The sequence below is a fragment of the Dendropsophus ebraccatus genome, chromosome 3, assembly GCF_027789765.1.
Source record: "Dendropsophus ebraccatus isolate aDenEbr1 chromosome 3, aDenEbr1.pat, whole genome shotgun sequence".
NCBI classification, from domain to species: domain Eukaryota; kingdom Metazoa; phylum Chordata; class Amphibia; order Anura; family Hylidae; genus Dendropsophus; species Dendropsophus ebraccatus.
This window is the reverse complement of record NC_091456.1, coordinates 116,948,423-116,963,433: the sequence shown is the minus strand read 5'-3', so window position 1 is coordinate 116,963,433 and position 15,011 is coordinate 116,948,423. Positions and strand designations below refer to the sequence as shown.

At 46.6% G+C, this 15,011-nt stretch overlaps 1 protein-coding gene across 6 annotated transcripts in view; it reads right to left on the bottom strand.

Moving 5' to 3' along the window:
- The window catches only part of SEMA6B (semaphorin 6B), a 683,939-nt gene that overhangs the window by 306,783 nt on the left and 362,145 nt on the right, over positions 1-15,011 (bottom strand). Inside the window, exon 1 of one of the 6 annotated variants that reach the window (XM_069964536.1) lies at positions 5,272-5,497. The exons of the other annotated variants lie outside the window; for them this stretch is intronic. The gene's annotated coding sequence lies outside the window, so the exon portion shown is untranslated. Of the gene's footprint in view, positions 1-5,271; positions 5,498-15,011 lie in introns of those variants that run through there. 6 annotated transcript variants of the gene reach the window in all.

The following is a 15,011-nucleotide window of genomic DNA, read 5'->3' as shown; positions in this document are numbered from 1 at the left end:
TGCTGACATGAAAAAACACAGGATATCAAGACAAATGTTCCTGTGGACGGCTAAACAGTGGACGTTCCCATGTAGGAATTGTCAGAACTGCAGTTCCATTGTACGGGGTAATGAGCTTCGACATCCCAGAAAAGGTACCCCTGTATCACTTAGAGGTAGACATTTATGTGACAGTAAGAAGGTCATTTATCTCCTAAAATGTCCCTGCGTGATGGCATATGTAGGGCAGGCTATGAGGACTATAAAAATTAGACTTAACTAGAAAATGTACCCGGCGCTGCCCAGGTATAAAGTGTCAGTGTGTTAATTAGATTTGTTCTAAGGTGCCCAGGAGGCCAAGCTAAAGGTATTGTTTCATCTGAGTTAATCAGTGAAATTAGTGTATACCTGTAGTGCATACTTGGAGGGGTTCTGTATACCCACAATGTATAGTTTTTAGGGGTCTCGCATATCTATAGTGCATAGTTGGGGGGGGGGGGCTGTATACCTATAGTGTATAGTTGGGGGGGTCCTGTATACCTGTAGTGTGTAGTTGGGATGGGGCTGTATACCTGTAGTGTATAGTTGAGGGAGGTCTTGTATACCTGCAGTGTACAGTTGGTGAAGGTCCTGTATATCTGTACTGTATAGTTCGGGGGTCCTGTATACCTGTAGTATATAGTTGGTGCTGTATACCTGTAATGTATAGTTGGTGGAGGTCTTGTATACCTGTAGTTTATAGTTTGAGGGTCCTGGATACCTGTAATGTATAATTGGTGGAGGTCTTGTATACCTGTAGTATATAGTTCGGGGGTCCTGTATACCTGTAGTGCATAGTTTGAAGGTCCTGTATAATTGTAGTATAGAGTTGGTGGAGGTCCTGTATACCTGTAGTGTATAGTTTGGGGTCCTATATACCTGAAGTATATAGTTGGTGGAGTTCCTGTATACCTGAAGTATGTAGTTGGTGGAGGTCCTGTATACCTGTATAGTTTTGGGGTCCTGTATACCTGTAGTGTAAAGTTTGGGGTCCTGTATACCTGTAGTATATAGTTGGTGGAGGTCCCGTGCACCTGTAGTGTATAGTTTTGGGGTCCTGTATACCTGTAGTAACTTGTATACCTGCAGGGTCGTATTTACCATTAGGCACCCATGGTCTGGTGCGTAGGGTAGCAACTTGCAGAGGGGCAGTACCCTCCCGTTCAGACTTGCCAGAAAATCTGTTGTCTTTTCGAGGCGGGTATGGCGGTATTGGTCAGGTCTGGTATAGCGGTGTTATCCAGTCACAGTATGGCGGTATTGGTCAGGTCTGGTATGGCAGTGTTATTTAGTCACAGTGTGTCGTATTGGTCATATCTGGTATGGTGGTGTTATCCAGTCACAGTATGGCGGTATTGGTCAGGTCTGGTGTGGCGGTGTTCTCCAGTCACAATGTGGCGGTATTGGTCAGGTCTGGTATAGTGGTGTTATCCAGTCACAGTATGGCGGTATTGGTCAGGTGTGGTATGGCAGTGTTATCCAGTCATAGTATGGCATAATTGGTCAGGTCTGGTATGGCAGTGTTATCCAGTCACAGTATGGCGGTATTGGTCAGGTCTGGTATAGCAGTTTTTTCCAGTTATAGTATGGTGGTATTGGTCAGGTGTGTTATGACAGTGTTACCCAGTCACAGTATGGTAGTATTGGTCAGGTCTGGCGGTGTTATCCAGTCATGGTATGGTGGTATTGGTCAGGTCTGGTATAGCGGTGTTATCCAGTCACAGTATGGCGGTATTGGTCAGGTCTGATATGATGGTGTTATCCAGTCATGGTATGGTGGTATTGGTCAGGTGTGGTATGACAGTGTTATCCAGCACAGTATGGCGGTATTGGTCAGGTCTGGTATAGTGGTGTTATCCAGTCACAGTATGGCGGTATTGGTCAGGTCTGATATGATGGTGTTATCCAGTCATGGTATGGTGGTATTGGTCAGGTGTGGTATGACAGTGTTATCCAGTCACAGTATGGCGGTATTGGTCAGGTCTGGTGTGGCTGTGTTACCCAGTCACAGTATGGCGGTATTGGTCAGGTCTGGTATGACAGTGTTATCCAGTACAGTATGGCGGTATTGGTCAGGTCTGGTATGGCAGTGTTATCCAGTCACAGTTTGGTATACCTGTAGTGCCCTGTATATACATGTACTGTATAGATGGAGTAGGGGGTCCTGTATACATGTACTGTATAGATGAAGTAGGGGGTCTTGTATACATGTACTGTATAGATGGAGTAGGGGGCCCTGTATACATGTACTGTATAGATGGAGTAGGGGGTCTTGTATACATGTACTGTATAGATGGAGTAGGGGGCCCTGTATACATGTACTGTATAGATGGAGTAGGGGCTCCTGTATACATGTACTGTATAGATGGAGTAGGGGTCCTGTATACATGTACTGTATAGATGGAGTAGGGGGTCCTCTATACATGTACTGTATAGATGGAGTAGGGGGTCCTGTATACATGTACTGTATAGATGGAGTCGAGCAACCTTTTCGCGAACATACCTATACATGGCTGACACAGCTTTGTTGGAAAAGTATTGTCAACACGGCACCTTCCACCGTGGCACCGCACACAACATCAGTTCACGGAAAGGTCGAGTCCACCACCTTAAACAGCAGAGCCTGGAGCACCAGCAACTTGGCCAGGTGGGCGTTCAGCTTGACTGCTGCGGGATTGCTGGGTGCATATGTCTGCCTCCGGTATAAGGACTCCATAATGACAGGCTGCCTACTGCTAGCAACACAGGGGCCACCAGCTGAAGAAGGGAGTGAAGCCACACTCCCTTCCACAGAGGAGGTCTGACTCTGTGAAAGGCCCCCCTGACTACTGCTGCTTCCTGCTGCTGTTGACCGCAAGTCTGCCTGGGCCTCCTGTGACCCATTATTACCCAGTTTCTCCCAGGTGGAAAGGTGGTGGCCCTTCATATGGGCAGCCATGGCGCTGGTGCCAGGATGGCAACTCTTGCCTCTTTTAATGCGCCTGCCGCACAGGCAACAGATAACCACATAGGTATCCTCCGGGCACTTTTTAAAAAACTGCCATACAGGCGAGGTGTAAAGTCTAGTACCGACAGGCTGCGAGGATGGGCGGGCGCTGCCGATACTAGGACCTGCAGTGGAGGAGGTTTCCCCAGTGGTCATCTGCTTGTCCCGGCTACGCTTCCGACTTATTTGACTACTGCTGCCTGTCTGCTTCTTAGTTGTGGCGGGCCTGCTGGCGGACGGATTCCCGGTTGACGAATCCGTCGAATAAGCCAACTCCTGCCGTGGATCCCATGTAACATCCGATGTAGCATCATCCAGTTTCAGAATGATGCTATCATCCTCATCAGGCTCCTGCCCAGCCCTCTCTCGTCTACTGCCTACTGCTCTCCTGCCAGGCCTATCATGGGCCTGCTTTGATATGGCCTCCGACACAGCTTTGCCCTCCACTTAATTGTCCCCTGTATATTTTTGTCTTAGGAAAACACGTATGTCATATACACTCTCACAAGGATCCAACTATTGTACTTGGAATATCTGTAGAGCACTTTTTTTAGAGTTTTATTCTACACACATGCGCAAGGTATATTTGTGCCTCAGGATAACACCTATGTCATATACATATTAGCAAGGGTGACAGTATAGTACTTATCTATCTGTATAGCACGTTTTTGCTCTTCTATGCCTAATCTATCTATCTTTCGCCCATCTATTTTTCTCTCTCAATCACTATATGTTTCTCCTCCGCTTTGCTTTTGTCCAATATCTTCTCAGTAGTCAGTACAGCAGCGTACAGCAGCAGCAGCAGCAGCGTTTTGTCACTGACGAGCTCTGTGCACTCTGTGCCGGAATCCTGCTCTCTCCCTTCAGTTGCAGCCATGTCCTAATTTTACTGTTACTAAACATCACTAACTTTACTTATACCATCTTTACTATGTTCTTTTAATATTTTCAACTTATACACCTCCTCCACATTTAAATTATGCCATAATGGAGTGAAATTCATTCCACCCCTAATCCCCAGCAGCGATTTTACTCCTTCCCACACCTTCCACAATAGCTGCCCTGAAGGAAAATCACTCCATATACTGTACATTTCTTTAATTGGCCAGTGTCCAATATTTCCCAAATATTATTATAACTTCCTTCTACTTTACTTTCTAATAACCTAAAAAAAAACTCCCTGCATCGATTCCCAAATTGTATTAAATTGGGCAGCCAAAAGTATATTTTCATCTCCAGAAGAGCAAAACCCCCCTTATCCTGGGGTAGATAGAAGCTATCTATATGGATCCTTATTCTCTTTCTGCCCCATATCAACCTCTTCAAGAGAATCTTTTTGAATATATGGGCATCAAACCATATTGGGGAGGCATTAAAAAGAACTGAAACTTAGGTAAAACAACTGTTTTTATTAACATCAATCTATCTGCCTTACTTCTTACTCCTTACTTCAGATCTTAACCTTATCCTTGAGAGATTTTAATAGCGGTGCTATATTTCTATCATAGAATTCTTCTACTTCCCCTCCAACATTTACACCAAGATATTTAAGCCTGACAGCTCCCTAAATTTACTAATGTCCTCCATCACATATTTCATTGTGTACTCTGGATTTTCAATAAATAGAAGTATGTCATCTGCATATAAACTGATCTTATCTTCTCTTTTATTAACTACAAATTCTTTTATTCTCTTATCTCTTCGAATTAACATCGGTAACGACTCAATTTCCAGAACGAACAACATTGGGGACAGGGGACAACCCTGTCTGGTCCCTCTTCCCAACAAAAAGCTCCCTGATACCTCACTATTAGAGATGAGCGAACCTCGAGCATGCTCGAGTTCATCCGAACCTGAGCATTCGACATTTGATTAGAGGGGGCTGATGAAGTTGGATAAAGCTCTAAGGATGTTTGGAAAACATTGATACAGCCAAAGACATATCCATGTTTTCCACATAGCTTTGGGGCTTATCCTACTTAACCCCTTAGTGACCGCCATGCTGCCTTTTCACGGCGGCCACTAATGGGCTTTATTCCGATGCGTACGCCTTTTAACGGCGGGCGCATCGGAATAAATTACCGCCCGCCGGCGGCTGCAGGACGGGTGATCAGCGGTCAGTGTGACCGCTGACACCCTCCTGTAACTGCCCGGAGCGGAGGATTCTCCGCTCCGGGCAGTTTAACCCGTTAAATGCCGCTGTCAAACCATGACAGCGGCATCTAACGGGTCCCGGTGGATCCCGGACGGCGCCGTGGTTCACTTACATGATCGCGATGTCCCGCGGCGCCGTCCGGGGTCCCGATGTCTCCATGGTGATTCCGGGGTCCTAATGAAGGTCCCCGGGGTCACCATGGAGATGCCTCATGCTGACAGGGGTGGCCGCGGCTATTGCCTGTCAGCATGAGGCATGATACAATACATTGCAGTACATCAGGTACTGCAATGTATTGTATCAGTGATCTAAGTATTTTACACTAGTGTACAGTAATGTACACTAGTGTAAAAGTAAAAAAAAGTGAAAAAAAGTGTGCACCAAACACAACACAGCCCCCCCCCAGCCCCCCCCAATAATAAAGATGCATTACATTCCCCATACACTATAAAACATTACATAAAAGTGATCAAAAACACAAATCCTATACATATTTGGTATCGTTACGTCCGTAACAACCCAATCTATAAAACTATATCAATAATTATATCGCACGACACACGCTGTAAAAAAAAAATAAAAAAAACAGTACTAGAATAGCTGTATTTTATCAATCCACTTTAGAAAATACGTCATAAAAGAGATCAAAAAGTCATATACATATAAAACTTGGTATCAATAGAAACTACAGATCTTCCCGCAAAAAATAAGCCCAAAACCAGCTCTGTCGCGCAAAGATGAGAACGCTATGGATCTTGCAATGCAGGGACAGTTTTTGTGGGTTTTGGCTAGGAAGATAGTTTCTATTGCGCCAAAGCGGTAATAGTTAAAAAAAACTATACAAATGTGGTATCGCCGTAACCGTAGCGACCCAGAGAATACATGTATTATGTTATTAGTGACCGCCGATACGGATTTTTACGGCGATCACTAATGGGGTCTATTCTGCTGCCATCAGCTCTTTATGGCGATGGTGCAGAATAGTGCAGCGGCGCCGGTAATGCCTGCAGCCCCCTCCTCTCAGCTATCGGAGGTAGCTGAGGGGTTGGGGGAGAGTGTGGGGTCAGTCCCGGCCAGTCCCCTCACCGGTGATCGCCGTTATTATCAGTATAAAGGCGGCTACCGGTAACGGGCATTGCCAGCGCAGCTGAACGCTTTCATCTCTTCTCACCGTGAATCCACAGTGAGAGGAGATGAAAACATGTCCCCCCATCCCCAGAATTAACCCTAGTGACCTGGCCACTGACCCTCCCCTCCCAGGGCGGCCATCTGATCCAAGATGGCCGCCGTCATCACTGTGAACAGACTCTGTTCACAGTGATGGATTCCTAAAAATGATCCAAGCTTCATTCTCTCCACCACCGGAGGTGGCGGAGAGCATGGGGCAATGATCGGTGACCACCCGGTGTGGTCCTAGTACAAGTGATCAGCGGTATATACTATATACCACTGATCGCTTGTTCCAAATGGTGCCGGCACTTTTTTACGCCTGTCACCAAAGTCAAGTGCCCTGGATTACCCGTAACCACCCTAGATTACTTGTAACCACCCCAGATTACCTGTAACCACCCCAAATTACCCATCACCACCCCAGATTACCCGTAACCACCCCAGATTACCCGTAACCACCCCAGATTACCCGTAACCACCCCAGATTACCCGTAACCACCCCAGATTGCCCGTAACCACCCCAGATTGCCCGTAACCACCCTAGATTGCCTGTAACCTCCTCAGATTGTCTGTAACCTCCCCAGATTGTCCGTATCCACCCCAGACAGCCCATAACCATCCCAGACAGCCCATAACCATCCCAGACAGCCCATAACCATCCCAGACAGCCCATAACCATCCCAGACAGCCCATAACCACCCCAGACTGCCTGTCACCACCCCAGAATGCCCGTAATCTCCCCAGATTGCCCGTAATCTCCCCAGATTGCCCGTATCCCCCCCATAGCCCATAACCATTCCAGACAGCCCGTAACCACCCCAGATTGCCACAGACTGCCTGTAACTACCCCAAATTGCCTGTAACCACCACAGATTGCTTGCAACCACCCCAGATTTCCCGTCACCACCCCAGATTTTCCGTCACCACCCCAGATTGCCCGTTGCATCCCCAGATAGTCAGTGAACACCCCCAGATTGCCCGTCACCTCCCCAGATAGCCAGTAACCACCCCTAGATAGCCAGTAAACACCCCAAGATTGCCCATAACCACCCCATACAGCCAGTAACCACCCCAGATTGCCCGTAACCACCCCAGATTGCCTGTGACCACCCCAGATTGCCTGTGACCACCCGAGATTGCCTGTGACCACCCCAGATTGACCGTAACCACCCCAGATTGACCGTAACCACCCCAGATTGACCGTAACCACCCCAGATTGGCACAGACTGCTCGTAACCACCCCAGATTGCCCATAACCCCAACAGATTGCCTGCTGCCACCTCAGATAGCCAGTAAACACCCTGAGATTGTCTATTACCACCCCAGATAACCAGTAAACACCCACATATTGCCTGTAACAAAAATGACACTCCTTCTCTTCTGAGCCCTGCTGTGTGCCCATACAGTGGTTTATGCCCACATATGGGGTACCATTGTACTCAGGAGAACCTCCGTTACAAGTTTTGGGGTGCTTTTTCTCCCTTGTTCCTAGTGAAATTGAGAAATTTCTAACTAAACAAACATGTTATTGAAAAAATTCAATTTTTTTCATTTTTACGGTCTAGTTTTGAATACTTTCCTCCAATACCTGTGGGGTCAAAATGGTCACCACACCCCAAGATAAATTCCTTGAGGGGTGTACTTTCAAAAATGGGGTGATTTTGGGGGGGAGGGTTCTATTCTGTAGACATTACAGGGGCACTGCAAACGCACCTGGCGCTCAGAAACTTCTTCAGGAAAATCATGCACTGAAAATGCTTGGCGCTCCCTCCCTACTGAGCCCTGCTGTGTGCCCACACAGTGGTTTATGCCCACATATGGGGTACCATTGTACTCAGGAGAACCTGCCTTACATATATTGGGGTGAGTTTTCTCCCCTGTTTCTCGTGAAATTGAGAAATTTTAAACTAAACAAACATGTTATTGGAAAAATTCTATTTTTTTCATTTTTACTGTCTTCTTTTGAATACTTTCCTCTAATACCTGTGGGGTCAAAATGGTCACCACACCCCAAGATGTATTCTTTGATGGGTGTACTTTCCAAAATGGGGTGACTTTTGGGGGGGTTCTATTCTGCTGACACTACAGGGGCTCTGCAAACGCACCTGGCGCTCAGAAACTTCTTCAGCAAAATCTGAACTGGAAATGCTAATTGGCGCTCCTTCCCTTCTGAGCCCCGCTGTGTGCCCACACAGTGGTTTATGCCCACATATAGGGTATCGTTCTACTCAGGAGTACCTGCCTTACATATATTGGGGTGAGTTTTCTCCCCTGTTCCTCGTGAAATTGAGAAATTTCAAACTAAACAAACATATTATTGGAAAAATTCAATTTTTTCATTTTTACTGTCTTCTTTTGAATACTTTCCTCTAATACCTGTGGGGTCAAAATGGTCACCACACCCCAAGATGTATTCTTTGATGGGTGTACTTTCCAAAATGGGGTGACTTTTGGGGGGGTTCTATTCTGCTGACACTACAGGGGCTCTGCAAACGCACCTGGCGCTCAGAAATTTCTTCAGCAAAATCTGAACTGGAAATGCTAATAGGTGCTCCTTCCCTTCTGAGCCCTGCTGTGTGCCCATACAGTGGTTTACGCCCACATATGGGGTACCGTTCTACTCAGGAGAACCTGCATTACAAAATTTGGGGTGCATTTTCTCTCATGTTTATTATGAAAATGAGATACTTTAATCTTAACAAATATATTATTGGAAAATTTCTATTTTCCATTTTTTTCCGGCCTAATTGTGAATACTTTCCTCCAGCCCCTGTAGGGTTAAAATGCTCATTATACCCCTAGATTAATTCTTTAAGGTGTCTAGTTTCCAAAATGGGGTCACTTATGGGGGTTTCCAGTATACAAGCCTCCTAAATCAACTTAAAAAAAGAACTGGTCCCTAAAAAAATCAGTTTTGGAAATTTCATGAAAATTTGATAATTTGCTGATACATTTCTAAGCCCCGTAACACCCTAAAAAAGTGAAATATGTTTACGAAATGAAGCCAGAATAAAGAGGACATATTGATAATGTGACTTACTAACTAATTTTTGTCATGTGCCTTTTTTTTTTAGAAGCAAAGAATTTCAAAGTTCGTAAAGTGCAAAATTTTCAAATTTTTCATTATATTTTGATGTTTTTCACAAAAAACACACAAGACAGTGACCAAATTTTGCCACTAACATAAAGTACCATATGTTACGAAAAAACAATCTCAGAATCGCTAGCATACGTTAAAGCATCACTGAGCTATAAGCGCATAAAGTGAGACAGGTCAGATTTTGAAAAATGAGCCTGGTCATTAAGGCCCAAACAGGCTTGGTCCCTAAGGGGTTAAAGGGGTTTTCCAGGATTTTTATGTTTTTTCAAAAATCATCTAGCATTGTTGCCTAAGTCAAGGCAAACCTCCCCATATACATTTTTCTTCTCTATCAGCTTCTCTTGAGATGAAAAAGCTATTTTTATATCTTGTATTGTTTGTTTACAAGCTGCTCTGTCTGTTTACATATGCAGCACACCCAGTGGCCAGAGTTGGAATTGCAGTGTATAATAAGGTAATCAAATACCACATGTGCTGCAGCCTCAGGCCAAGTTCACACTATGTAAAAACAACGTCCGTATTTCATAACAATGGCCGTAGTTGTTATGAAATGCAACCGTTTTTACATAGTGTGAACCTGGCGCAGAATGCCGCCAGCCTCCGTGTCATAATGACGCTCTATGGGAGGCGCGCGCTGCTCCTCTCCCCACGCTGAAGAATGAACTTGTTCATTCTTCAGCGCCGAGAAATGCAGGGCGCGCCTCCCATAGAGCGTCATTATGACACGGAGGCTGGCGGCATTCTGCGGCGGACAATTCCGCCTTGTTAACGGGCCCTTATTTTCCAGTGATGGCTTGTGCTAAGCATTATGCTGATTGTATTTCCTCTGCAAAGAAGAAACACTCAGGGAGGCATTTATTAAGTCCGGCGTTTTTAACGTAAAAATGCCCCCGCAGCTCCGGCGCTACGGAGATTTATGTAGAGGCGGACTGCCTCTACATAAATCCCGTGCGCGCCGTTGCGCACCGCCGAAAACCTACGCCAGCTGAGGACTGGAGTAGGTTTTCGGCGTACATTCCGCCCACTCTCCGCCCCTTTTCCGCCCCCTTTCCGCCCCCTGGCGTACTCGGCGGAAAGTGCCGATTTGCGAATATTTTATTCGCAAATCCGCCATTTTTGCTTAAAAAAAGACGCAAATCGGCACTTTCCGACGAAATTCATCCATTCGCCGGATGATACATGTGGCCCTCAGAGTATTACACAAACAAGATGAATTTTCAAAGAAAACAATGCTTTACTGACAATACCTATTGAATGTATACCTTCTAAAACTGCCCTGGATATTATGATGATATTATATTATTATTATATTATGATTATGATTATTATTGCAAATAGATTTGGTTTTATTATTTATTTATAGACTTGGTTAGGTAATACATGTATACAGATATCCAGGGCAGTTAATAGGTATTGTCAGTAAAGCATTATTTTCTTTGAAAATTCATTTTGTTTGTATTAATACCTCAGTTTTTCTTCTTTGTAGAGGAAATACAATACCCATAATATTTAGCACTTTGGAAAAGAAAAAAAAAAATCAAACTGTGACAGGATGTGAACCCTGGTCAGTGAGCATGGTAATCCTGACACTTACCATTGCTCCACAGGCAGAGGCTGAAGAAGCTGAGGAACATAGACCATAACAGTGTTCTGCCACACAGAGTTCCTCTCCACCCCTGTCCCGACCTCCTCCCTCCACAGACATAGGAGGACACCAGCAGCAGCTCTATCTATAGGAAGGTTCACACTGACATCCCATGAGCCCTGTGTGTGTGTGGAGGGGGGAGGGGGCTTAGGATGGGGTGGAGATGATTTCTGTGTTGTGACAGAGAGAGCTATCAGATCGGCAGCACAGACACACACAGCATCTCCCTCCCACAGTGACTCTCACTGCTCCTTGTCTGGAAGGGATACAGCCTGCTGCAGCATTGTGTGATTCACTCTGGAGACAGAGAGACTGTGGATGCCAATCAGAAAGCATCAACACCTGAGTCCCTCCCCCTCTCCACACACAGGACTCAGCAGCTTCCAGCTCTATCAGAGGACACATAGCAGACACAGGAGTGACGTCACCAAACCGGAAACACAGACACAGATGGTCCGGGATGTGACAGGAAGTCAGAAGCTCAGGAGCAGGCAACTCACATGACCAGCTGGGGGATCTCCTAGAGCTGACAAGTAATGTTAGGGAAGTATATTAGAAAAGGGTTAACCTTGGTTAACCCTTTCCTAATGCCAAAAATCAATTTTTCCTGGAAAACCCCTTTAAGCAGTCCCCACTAATCAAATGCCGAACTCTCGGGTTTGGATGAACTCGAGCATGCTCGAGGTTCGCTCATCTCTACTCACCATTTATTGTTACTAATGCTCAGGGGTGATTCTAGCCTCTCTGCTGCCCGAGGCGAACTATAGGATGACGCCCCCCCGTCAATCCGCCCACATTATAATCCAATACTGCCCCCCCCCGTCAATCCGCCCACATTATAATCCAATACTGCCCCCCCCCCCCATCAATCCGGCCACATTATAATCCAATACTGCCCCCCCCCCAATGCTGTCCCCAGTAAACATAATGTTTGGTCCCTTGCTGCACAGAGGATGTCAGGAGAGGAGGGGACTGATCTTATAGGGGAGGTCACAGCAGCACAGAGGAGGTCAGGAGAGGAGGGTGCTGATCTTATAGGGGAGGTCACAGCAGCAAAGAGGAGGTCAGGAGAGGAGGGTGCTGATCTTTTAGGAGATGGTCCCCCTCTTCCCCCCCTTATAGATGGTCCCCTCTCCCTTATAGATGGTCCCCCTCTCCCCCCCCCCTTATAGATGGTCCCCCTCTCCCCCCTCCCTTATAGATGGTCCCCCCTTTCCCCCCTCCCTTATAGATGGTCCCCTTCTCACCCCTCCCTTATAGATGGTCCCCCTCTCCCTCCTCCCTTATAGATGGTCCCCCTCTCCCCCCTCCCTTATAGATGGTCCCCCTCTCCCCCCTCCCTTATAGATGGTCCCCATCTCCCCCCTCACTTACAGATGGTCCCCCTCTCCCCCCTTCCTTATAGATGGTCCCCCTCTCCCCCCCTCCCTTATAGATGGTCCCCCTCTCCCCCCCCCTTATAGATGGTCCCCCTCTCCCCCCTCCCTTATAGATGGTCCCCCTCTTCCCTCTCCCCCCTTATAGATGGTCCCTCTTTCCCCCCTCCCTTATAGATGGTCCCCCTCTCCCCCCTCCCTTATAGATGGTCCCCTCTCCCCCCTTCCTTATAGATGGTCCCCCTCTCCCTTATATATGGTTCCCCTCTTCCACTCATTTAAAGATGGTCCCCCTCTTCCCCCCTCCCTTATAGATGGTCCCCCTCTTCTCCCCCCTTATAGATGGTCCCCCTCTTCCCCCCTCCCTTATAGATGGTCCCCCTCTTTCCCCCCCTTATAGATGGTCCCCCCTCTTCCCCCCCCCCTTATAGATGGTCCCCCCTCTTCCCTCTCCCCCCTTATGGATAGTCCCCCCCTCTTCCCCCCCCTTATAGATGGTCCCCCCTTATAGATGGTCCCCCTCTTCCCCCCCCTTATAGATGGCCCCCCTCTTACCCCCCTTATAGATGGTCCCCCTCTCCCCCCCCCCTTATAGATGGTCCCCCTCTTTCCCCCTCCCTTATAGATGGTCCCCCTCTCCCCCCCCCTTATAGATGGTCCCCCTCTTTCCCCCCCTTATAGATGCCCCGTTCCCCCGTCGAGCCTCTCTGGTCTGGTCCCCGGCTGATGTGCGGCTGCCGGGGGTGTCCCGTCCTATCCCCGGCAGCGCGCGCATCAGAGAGCTCCCCGTGCGCCTGTGGCTGTGACTTCCGGCGCACGGGGAGCTCTCTGATGCGCACGCTGCTGGGGACAGGACGGGACACCTCCGGCAGCCACGCATCACCCGGGGGACTAAGGCTGCATTCCCACGTTCCGTGGAATGCATGTATCGGAGTCCCCCCCGCACCCGGACAGCATCTGTAGTTAGATGCTGGGAGCGGGGGAGACTGTATTCATAAGCGCCACGCTGTAGTAACAGCACTACGCGGCTGATTTATTACAGCGCGGCGCTTATGAATACAGTCTCCCCCACTCCCAGCATCTAATTACAGATACTGCCCGGGCGCGGGCTGACTCCGGTACATGCATTCCGGGAATCAGTGGGAGATTATAATGTGGGCCCATATTATATAAACCGCCCATATTATAATCCGCCATATGCCGTCCCCATAATGACAGCTGGTGGCGCCGCCTGAGGCAGACGACTCAGGTCGCCTCATCATTGCGGCGCCACTGCTAATGCTCTTACTTTATTATACATTTTAACCATCTCTATATAATTCCTTTCTAGAGCAAATTTGTCCATTACTATCCATTAGAAATCCAACTCCACCCTGTCAAATGCCTTAGCTGCGTCCAACGAAAGGATGAAGTGGGAACCCGCACAATACCCTATTTGTAGGTTCTGATACAATCTATTAATATTCTGTTTAATAACTCTCCCCTGCACAAAGCCCTTCTAATCTTCATGAACCAACTGTCCAAGAACTGGTTTTAACCTTCTTGCACGAGCTGTAGCACAGATTTTTAAAAGGGAGATCGGCCTATAGGACTCTTTTTTTCTTCTTTTCCCTCTTTCTCTATTACTATTATTCTGGCTTAATTTATCCAAATGTATTAAGTTTATGCTGGAGATGTCAAGAGGCAACAGAGGATATTCTCCACATATTCTGGTTGTGTCCATGGGTTACAAATTTCTGATTAGGGAGCTGATCTTTGATGTGCAACAACACTATATACTTTGGTCTCCTAATCTGACACTTTTATATTTTGGTATTGTGGATCGTCTAAAGATGAACAAATTATAACATTTCATATTCTCCAAGCAGCTGAGAACAATTGCCTGGTACTGTCCACTAATTTCCCTACTAGAGCGGAACTTCTGCATTCAGTTAATTTTGCTTCCAATATGGAGCGGTGTATAGCCTCTCACACTCCTCCCTAATTCTAGAATAGATTCAGTTTGGCTCAGATGGATTCAATCTTCTAACTATCAGACCTAGTAAATCCAATTTAGCATTGTACTTTTACATTATTAGGATTTGTTCCTTCACTCAGACAGGCCTTTGGTTTGTTGGTTTTATTTTAACCCCTTCAGGACTGGGCAAATTTTCACTTTTGCGGGGGGTTTTTTCCTCCTCATGTTTAAAAGGCCATAGCACTTCCTTTTTTTTCACCTTTTTTTCACATGAGCTCTTATTTTTTGCACCACTAATTGTACTTTGCAATGGAAGACTTAATTTTTCCGTAAAATATGCTGCCAAAGTGGAAAAAAAATTATTTGCGCTGTGAAATTGAAAATAAAACACTATTTTTTATTTGGGGAGAGGGGTTGTGTTTACACCATTCGCCCTATGGTAAAACTGACATGTTAGCTATCTTCCGGTTGGTAAAAAATGAAAACCTTTTTAAAAAATCTTCCGTAACCCCTTAGTGACCGCCATGCTGCCTTTTCACAGCGGTCACTAATGGGCTTTATTCCGATGCGTACGCCTTGTAACGGCGGACGCATTGGAATAAAC